Source organism: Elephantulus edwardii, unplaced genomic scaffold (genome assembly GCF_000299155.1).
Source record: "Elephantulus edwardii isolate Elephantulus edwardi_28Jun2011 unplaced genomic scaffold, EleEdw1.0 scaffold00060, whole genome shotgun sequence".
In the NCBI taxonomy this organism is placed as follows: Eukaryota; Metazoa; Chordata; class Mammalia; order Macroscelidea; family Macroscelididae; genus Elephantulus; species Elephantulus edwardii.
Genome location: NW_006399810.1, coordinates 3,516,809 through 3,524,727, shown reverse-complemented (window position 1 = coordinate 3,524,727; position 7,919 = coordinate 3,516,809). Strand labels below are relative to the sequence as shown.

The 7,919-nt window shown below is 40.9% G+C and overlaps 1 pseudogene; it reads right to left on the bottom strand.

Moving 5' to 3' along the window:
* Positions 1-5,721: 5,721 nt before the first annotated feature.
* On the bottom strand, positions 5,722-6,644 carry LOC102846785 (annotated as a pseudogene).
* Between the last annotated feature and the right edge of the window lie 1,275 nt (positions 6,645-7,919).

Here is a 7,919-nt window from a genome sequence, read left to right as displayed (position 1 = left end):
TCCCTGGAAGCACACTTTTCAAATGCAATTCATCTTTTGATCACCTGGTTGCTGGTACCAAAATTGTAGAGCCAAGCAAAGTGAAGCTGTTAACAATCTCGATCTCTTTGTGATCTATCATGATGCTTCCAATCAGCCCAGTGGTGAAAATCTTTGTTTTCTTGATGTTGAGCTTCAGTCCATATTTAAAGCTGCAGTCCTTGACCTTCTGCAGCAAGAGCTTCAGATCCTCCTCAGTTTCAGCAAACAGAGTTGTGTCATCTGCAAAACACAGATTGTTGATGAGCCTTCCTCCAATCCTGGTGCCACATTCCTCTTCATAGAGCCCAGCCTTCTATCCATTCTGCATATGTGTGCAATTCAGTGATTTGATTACGTGCTTTCTTCAAGTTGCACAACCATCTCACTCTCCTTTTCCTAATTTTTCTTCCCTAATTAATGTCAACTCACTGCTTAATAAGTTTCTTTTTTATTTTGGGGGGGAAACTTATTTCATTTTTAGCCTTTCAAGATATTGTGGGGAAAATGTAAATGATCCAGAAGAAGGTAGAGAGAGTACATGGAATCACTATACAAAAAAGAATTGGTCAACATTGAAATATTACAGGAAATAGCATATGATCAAAAGCCAGTGATGATGAAGGAAGAAATTCAAGTTGCACAGAAGGCATTGGCAAAAATATAAGGCCCCAGGAAGTGATGGGATACCAGTAGACATGTTGCAAATAACAGATGCAGCCCTGGATGTACATACCAGTCTGTGTCAGTTAACTTATGAGACAGGTACCTAGTCAACTAACAAGAAGAGATTCATATTTGTTCCAATTTTCAAGAAAGATGATGCAATAGAATGTGGAAATTATTGAACAATATAACATCACATGCAAGTGAAATTTTGTTGAAAATCATCCAAAAAGAAGACAGTACATTGACAGAATTCTAGATATATAGTATAAATATGTTGTTGTTATTGTTGTTGTTATGTGCCATTGAGTTACCTGTGACTTATATACAATAGCTCTGAACCCTGCCCTATCCTGAGCCAGTCTCACTGACTCCAACACACCTAATCCCATTGCCCTATTTATCATGTCAACGCATCCCATTCGGTATATTCCTCTCCTGACCTGTTCTTCCACCCCTCCAAGCATGACGTCCTTCTCCAAGGACTGGTCCCTCCTGGCTACATGTACAAAGTATGTGAGACAGAGCTTCAAAATCCTTGTCTCCAAGAAGGAACTTGGTTTCACCTTCTCCAAGACAGACTTATTTATTCTCCTAGCAGTCTATGGTATGTTCAATACTCTTGTCCAGCACCAAAATCAAAGGAATAAGTTCTTCTGGCATCTTTAGTCATTGTTCAGCTGATGCATAGAATGTGATTGCTAAGACCATGGTCTGAATCAGGCACACCTTAGTCTCCAGACTGACATAATTTCTCATCAGCTCTCTAGAGAGGTCCACAACAACAGATTTCCCCAGTGCAATTCATCTTTTGTTCCAGAGTGCTGGTGCCAAGAGTGTTGATTTTGGAGCTGAGGAAGTTGAAATTGTTAACAATGGTGGCCTGTGGTAAGGAACTGCACTGTCAACCCAAAAGTGCACAGTTTGAATCTACCAGCTGTTCCACTGGAGAAGGCTAGGCAGTCTCTTCCCCTGAAATTTACTGCTTCTAAAAACCCACTGGAGGATCAACTATGAGTCTGTTTCAATACAGTGGTATACAACTATACACATATACACACATATATACACATACACACAAATATATATACTCACACACACACACATACATACATACATATATATGTATATATATATATACACACATACACATATACACACACACATAATGCATACAAATGCACACAGCTGCTTACTTCATGTCACCATCTTAGTACATGGCATCTACCATTTCACCCAGGCTTTACTCAGACCTTGGTGTCCTTTGACTTCTCTTTCCTCTCATATTTCACTGGCCATTTATCACTGGACTCTCTATTTTTCGTGTAAAATATGTCACCTATCAATCACTTCTCAGCCTCCATTTTTGCTGCCATGCTTTCTCAATGGCCTTCATTTAGAACGTTGCCTCCATTCTTTCTCCAGTGCAGTTCTTTCTCACATTTAATGAGTCAGTGAAGAACAGGATGACCTCTAATGAAATAGATTGACACAGATACTTCAACAATGTGTCAGAACTGATGAGGATCGCAGAGAATAGGTGAGGTTCATGTCATCTCTTCCCTGGATCGCGATAAGTGGTACTCAACACGGCAGCACCTCACAATAATCACCCTGCTCTAGAAAGGTCCTACAATGGCCTTGACCTCTTATCTTACAAACATCTTTTCTTAGTTTATTCTGCATAGGACCTCTTTTCCTCCCTCCAATACACCAAACCTATTCTTGCCTCAGAGCTTTCCCATTTAATTGTTCTATCTTTAGATGGTTTTTTTTTCCCCTTATATCCACATGGGTGGTTTCCCTTTGGTGTAAATTCAAATGTCAACCCCTCAATAAGACTTTCCCAGCTGCCTTATCTAAAGTAGTCCTTCATTGACCACTCCTCTGTCCATCACTCTGTATCACATCGTCTTGTTCTCTTACTATTCTTGTGTTTACGGTCAGTAGGAACCGATTCATAGCTAACCCTCCAGTGGGTTTTCATAGGCAATAAAGCACGTGGGAGGAGACTGTCCATCTTTCCTCGGAAAAACAGCTGGTGGATTCAAACCATATGTCTTTGTGTTGGCGGTGCAACTCCTTACCACTAAGCCATCAGAGCTCTCTTCTATTCTTAGTCCTATCTGATTTCTTTATCTTCTTGCTTCTTACTTAACTGTCCACTAAAACATTTTTAAGATTTGTGGCTGGATACTTTACTCATTTTCCCCGCTTGCTCTATCTTTGAGTCTAGAACACAAATGTATTGGATGATTGGATAGATGGATAGATGTGTACCTTTAGGGATTGTAGAACGCCAGGCAAATGGGGATTCATCTGAGAGATATGTCTTTATCTTATGAGATGTGTGAACAAGAAGATGTGAAGAAATTGTCAAATTGTTCTTTCCCTTCTTCCCTGAGCTCTTACTCTAGTCAAATGGAGTCATTAACTCTACATGATCTTTAGTAAATAGCAGTGAGAATCTGAATTATTGGAAAGATCTTTGAGTGTGATGAGGGATAGAAATTTGAGGAGGACCTCATGCACTTACTGCAGAGGGTCAAGGATTGCAGCCTTCAATATGGACTGAGGCTCAATGTCCAGAAGACAAAGATTCTCACCACCGGACCAATCGGTAGCATCAGGATGGAAGGTGAAGAGATTGAGATTGTTCACAGCTTCAGTTTGCTCGGCTCCACAGTCAACACTCTTGGCACCAGTAGCCAGGAAATAAAAAAAAGTATTGCAATGGGAAAGTCTGCAGTTAGGGACCTCTCTAAAGTACTCAAGAGCAATGGTGTCTCTCTGGAGACTAAGGTGCGCCTTATACAGGCCATGGTTTTTGTAATCACTTGTTATGCACCAGAGAGTTGGACAATGACTAGGGAGGATAGAAGGAGAATTCACGCCTTTGAGCTGTGGTGCTGGAGAAGAGTATTGAATGTACCATGGACTGCCAAGAAAACAAATGATTCATCCAAGAGAGCATTAAACCAGGCTGCTCCTTGGAGGCAAGGATTCTGGGGCTTCGCCTGACATACTTTGGACATGTTGTAAGGACAGACAGGTCTTTAGAGAGGGACATCATGCTGGGCAGAGTGGAGGGACGGCGCAGGAGGGGAAGACCCTCTATGAGGTGGATTGATTCAGGGTAATCGGGATGGATGTGTCAGAGGCAATGCGATTGGCACAGGATAGAGCAGGGTTTAGGGCTGTTGTACATAGGGTCGCTATGAGTCGCAAACGACTCGACGGCACATAACAACAACAACAACAAATAGATCTTCCCTTTATTCTTCTTTCCACCAAAGAGTATGAAATTTGTGAGTCAGGAAAAGAAAACTAGAATGAAAGAAAAGGGAAGTTAATTTTTGCACTTTTCTAAATATATTCGAACATACACTGTTACTCATTTCTGCATGTTCATATAAAATTGTTACACTTGTGAGTTGAAAAAAACCATTAGCATCTTATAAGATATCTACCTTCTATAGCATACCCTTCCATTTGTACATTAATGATTAATGTAAATTTGGGCATGCAAATGAATGAATTAAAAAAACAGGTCATTCGTAGAAGTGAAGTGTTATTATAAAAAAAAGGACAAAAATTAGGTCTTGGAAATTTGTTCACTAAGAGATTGCTAAGAAATCTTGGGATTTTAAAGTGACTCATTTTTAAGAGACAAATTAATTAAAAATCAGCACTGATCGGTGTCTTGTTTAGGTAGTTAATTCATTCTTAAAACATTTTCTTGTAAACACCAACTGGTTTCCCATAAAAAAAAACAAAAACATTTTCTTGTGTTCTGCTGTTCAATAACCTAATTACTCTGACCTTAAGCACTTAGAATCAGATACACCTAAGACATTTAAAATGAGGGCTGTGATGATGTAGCTCCCGCTAAGAGGCCCACTAGTTACGGAACCCTGGGGGCATATCAACAACCACCAAGGTGTATGATGTAAGTCATTGTAGATGGGCCTCAACTCCAAACCTGAGCCCTTGTTACCAGACTTCAATTTATCCTGCTTTACAGCAGCAGCTGCCAAAACTCCTGATTCTTAGCAATAACTTCAGTCAAAAGTTTCAGGACAAAGACAGGGCAATGATGGACAAGGTCCAATGGGGATTTATTTTATAAAACATAATGCATGATATATAAAATTAATCCCCACTGGATCTTGCTCAGCATTACCCTGTTTTTAAAAGACAAATATTGTATAAGACTATTGTATTGTAGAATGAGTACTAGGATCCAGAGGAAAGAGGGGTGAAGATGGGCAGGGGTTTAATCGTAGGGTCACAAAATTTGGTGGGTGAAAGGAGGGGTGGGTAAAGGAAAGGTGAAAGATATGATGTGAAACAAAACAATATATACAAACTTTGTAAGTAAACCAGTATAAAATTAAATTTTAAAAAAAATAGTGCATGAGAATGACTTTATGAAACAATGTGAATGAAGAATAGCATGGAACACAATGAATACGAACTTTGTTTGGTTTTTTTTTAGTGAGCTTTTTTATTACTGATTTTGTTTGCTTGTTTGTTTGTTTTAAATGGAAGGTTCCTGGGTGGCCCTGACTCAAGGGGCATGACCAGGAGACCAGGGAATGGGAACTAGCCAGCATGGGGAGGGGTCATCTCTACAGCATTCCATTTATACACGGGACTAAACAGACAAGCAGAGTTGCTATTGAGGTTAGAAATTGGCAGCCTGGAAAGGGAAAAGAACAAGTAAGGAGTAGAGATGTGGTTAAAAAATAAATAAATAAAGTTATCCCTTAAACTGGTGTCCCTGGGGGAACTTAGTCTGTTTCAACCCAAAGGAATCAGAAGATCAAAAGTTATTTGGAATGGCCAGAACCATCGGGGTGGAGGGAGGAGGAAGGTCCAGGGGGTGAGGGGCTGTTTGGCAACTGGGGTGAAGGGATTGTCCTCCCACTGATGGGGTCTTCCCACCCTCTCCCATCTGGCAGAAATAAGGCAGCCTGAAGCCCCTGTGGGCAGGTCTGAGGCTGTCAGATGCTCCAGGCAGGAGGCTGAAGGGGCTCACAAGGGCTTGCCCTCCAGGGAGATAACAGCATTGCCCCCCAGTTTCTCTGCCAGGGTACAGGGGTCCTTGACCTCCTCGCAGCAGTTTGCTTGTAATTCATGCGTGATCCCTGTCAGCTTCTTCTTGATGGCATCCTTGGAACTAGCATAGATCATTTTGCTCTTAAGGGGTGCACACTCAGGGGCCCAAATGATAAACACCAGGTCCTCCTTCTTGCTTTTCTTGGTCTCATAGGTTGCATCGTACAGGGAGTAGTGGCAGTCTTTGTCTGGAAGCATCTTGACAAAGGTGGCATAGGGATCGTCCACAGTCTGGCCAACATCTCCAACCAGAATCTCCTTACCTTCCTCCAGGATGATGTTCTTCTTGTCCTTGCTCAAGCAGAAGAGCACCACCTTCTTGCACTTCCTCACCTCCTCTGGTGTCAATGATTTATGCACTGAACACCTTGATGACACCATCAGAGACAGCCACACCAGAGGCTATGTTGCCAGAAGCAAAAGGGAAATGGCAAAGGGAGAGAGAGACGACAAGAGCCACCACAGCTGCTGTCTGGATCCGACTGAACCTGTATACGAGCTTTGTAAGCAAACCAATTAAAAAAAAAAAAACAGATAAAAGGGGGGAGAAGTGTCAGGACAAATACTATTATAGAAAGCTTCATAGCATGTGTTATTTCTGCAAAAAGAATCGTATGAAAATATTGTTAGGGCAAGTAGTTATTTACCATTAAGGAGGAATCAACTCATAGCTAACCAGTGATTTTCAGGGGGAGGAGATTACCCATCTTTCTCCCAGGAGCAGCTAGTGGATTCAAACTTCATGCCTTTGGGTTGGAAGAGTAACTCCTTAGCACTAAGCCATCAGAGCTCCTGAATTTTTGTTGTAGTTACGCACCATCTGCTTGGAACTGAGCCATAGTTAGCAGATTTCCAGAGGCTGGTAATCACACAAAATGAATCTATCCATCTTTCTCCCCCCAAAGCAGCTAGTGGCTTCAAATCATGCATCTTTGATTTATCAGGTAATATTAGCCTTACCACTAAGCCCACAGAGATTCTCCACACCAATTAACCTTAGTATCTACAAAGTCGGGAGCTCTCGGCCTAGTGATAAGAAACTACACTACAATCCTGGAGACACGCAGTTAAATCCACCAGCCACTCCACAAGAGAAAGATGGGCCATCTCCTCCTGCGTGATTTACTGCCTCTGAAAACTCACCGAAGGTTCAGCTAATGGGATGGTTTCAACTTGACAGTACACTACAAAAACAACTTGGAAAAAACATCAGACCTCTCTAAGATGGAAAGTTAATTTAACTATAGATTGTAAGGCAAAGCCTTAAGCTTTTATAAAAAATTTGTTTATTTTTCATTTCAATGAACATCTACAGAGATTTTGGAATTCCATTCATTCATTGTTGCACCCTTCTCCCCGCCCACCCCACCTCACCCCCCCATTTGATCCTCTCCTTGAAAAGCAAAAGAAAAACTCCCCCATTGGTACACAATGCCCCCTGCATCTCCCCCAAGCCCACCCCCAACCCCAAATAAGCTTTTAAAGCTGGTTAAAAGGTAGTTTGGTTGCTTCTAAACAACTGTTGTTATCATAAAATTCAAAGCAGGTTTGGATTCTGGGAAATCATTTTTATGAATTATATTTTCTGAAAACTAATTTATCTTTGATTAGAATTCAAAAGCATATTAATAGATATGAATAAACATACAGTTGCTCGATGATACCTTCTTCCTTCCTCTGCAGACAGTCATTAAACTTCTACCTATTAAGCAGCAAGCTTGGCTTTGTGTACTGACTTGCACACAGTGCACACATGTGCATCCTCTCCCTTCATCATCCTAGCAGCCCTGTGGGGATATTGTTATTATTTCCACTTTGCCCTCAAACAAACAGAGGATCATAAAATGTAAGTCTGCAAGATCAGTAAGTAAGAAATGGAGCTCATTCTTAACCAACAATTTTCCTGTGGAATTGGATATCTTATTTAAAACTATGTAAGTACTAAGTCTCAATATCAAATCTTCACCAGATTTAAAGGCTCAATGGTAAGGATTTCCCAAGTTTCTTTCTACCAATCAAAGACTGAGCTACACCCATGACAAAACCACAATTCTTCAAACCAGGGAATTTTTGAGTTGACTTTCTGAAGTGAGACATGTTATTTTGGGCAGTCT